This window comes from Gobio gobio, assembly GCF_949357685.1.
Source record: "Gobio gobio genome assembly, chromosome: 25".
Classification (NCBI taxonomy): domain Eukaryota; kingdom Metazoa; phylum Chordata; class Actinopteri; order Cypriniformes; family Gobionidae; genus Gobio; species Gobio gobio.
The window spans coordinates 31,327,446-31,329,338 of NC_137121.1; positions in this window are offsets into that span (position 1 = coordinate 31,327,446).

The window sequence follows — 1,893 nt, forward strand, 5'->3', positions numbered from 1 at the left end:
TCACAACATACTTCTTGACTGGCTGGAAAACTGGGTCAGGCTTTCTGGGATAGTCTTAAAATGGTTGCAGGTCATACTAAGAAGGGAGAGGTTATTATGTGACCTCTTGTTCAAACTATATATGCTCCCACTGAGCCAAATAATGAGAAAGAGAAGCAAATTGGTTACCAAAGTTATGCAGATGACACCGAGAACTACTTAGCCCTATCACCTAGGGCCAGTTATTAAAAAAAAAAACAATCCAGGATCAGGTAATTCATCTTAATTGTGTGATGGTTTTTCATTGCAAAATTGGATTGGATCACCCTGATCCAGATAGGGTGCTCAGGGCTCAGTGCTTGGACCTCTCCTCTTCTCCACTTACACTATATCACTGAGACCCCTATCTCATACCATTACTATGCTGATGACACACTGCTCAACTTTTCATTTCAACCAGACGATCCCACAGTGGCTGCACAGGTCTCAAGTTGTCTGGCGGACATCTCGGCATGGATGAAAGAGCATCACCTGCATCTCAACCTGGCAAAGACTGAGCTTCTCATCTTCCCTGCTAATCCGTCTATACAACACGATTTCACCATCCAGCTGGGTTCATCCTTGATTTCCCCTTCAAGGTCAGTCAGAAATCTTGGAACATCCTTTGATGACCAGCTGTCCTTCAAAGACCAAATATCAAAGACAGCTCGGTCAGGCAGGTTTGCGCTGCACAACATCGAGAAAACCAATTATTAACAATTAGTTTATAGTCATCATGTGCCTCAACAGCAAATCATTATCTAATGATAATTAAAGCAGACAACTGGAAGTTGAAGTACACGGTTTTTAACCAATTCTGGTAATGAACACATACATTTACACTATTAGTTAATACTACATGTTATTAAAGAATTCATACATGACAACACATTTAATTAAAAGCAATCCATATATTACTTCATCTATTAATCATATAGAATCTTTATTAGTTGCTGATGCAGTAAACATGAATTAATGGTTTAGTGCTTCATGAGTCATATGTTAACTCATGATTATCTGTGCATTTGTTAAGCATGAATTAATGCAAAAATCTTTTCAAATTGACATGTTCAGCTAATTAATGGCTAAGGTCAGCAAGTTTGAACCTCAAAAGTGTTTACAGATGCAATAAATTGCTGGTCAAATGTGATGTTTGTATATATATTTACTAACTCAAGTAATACAACAATGACCTTTATAAAATAACAGAGAATATGTTTGTGCATTTGTGAGAGAAATATGTTTGTGGACTTCACATGTGTCTGTTTTTTTTTTTACTCCAGTCATGAATAGCAGCCTAATAAAACGATTTTATTAATTTTCTTATTTTTTTACTTTATTGAAAACTATTTAAATACTGTCATTTGGTCACACGTAATGTATAATGCATCCTAAAGATATTCATAATGTTATAATGCATGATATATATTATTTTATAAATAATTGTTACAACGTTAAAATGCATTATAATATTAGCAGATTCCTTGTTACATCTTAAATTGGTTGTTTGTTGTGTTTTATTGCATTCATACAATGCATTGAGGTGCATGACAATGCATAAATAATAGGCTTTAAAGAAAACATTTTGGTAATAAATTTGGGCCTATTTTTAACCCCTCAGTGTTGATGAGAACAGAAACAGAAAACAAAATGTAACGCAGTAAAGATACACTAAATAAATGTTTAAACACATCTTCTGCCACTGAATAATTGCCTTTTGTTCAAGCTGTTGCTTTACTTAATTTATTAACCAATAAAACAATAAGTTAATATCTAGAAATCGACTTCCAAGGCATTTAGTAGATTGTAGCTCTGTCAAACAGAAACGCTGTCTTGTAATAAAGCGCCCTCTATCGAGCGTATGTGCAGACTCTT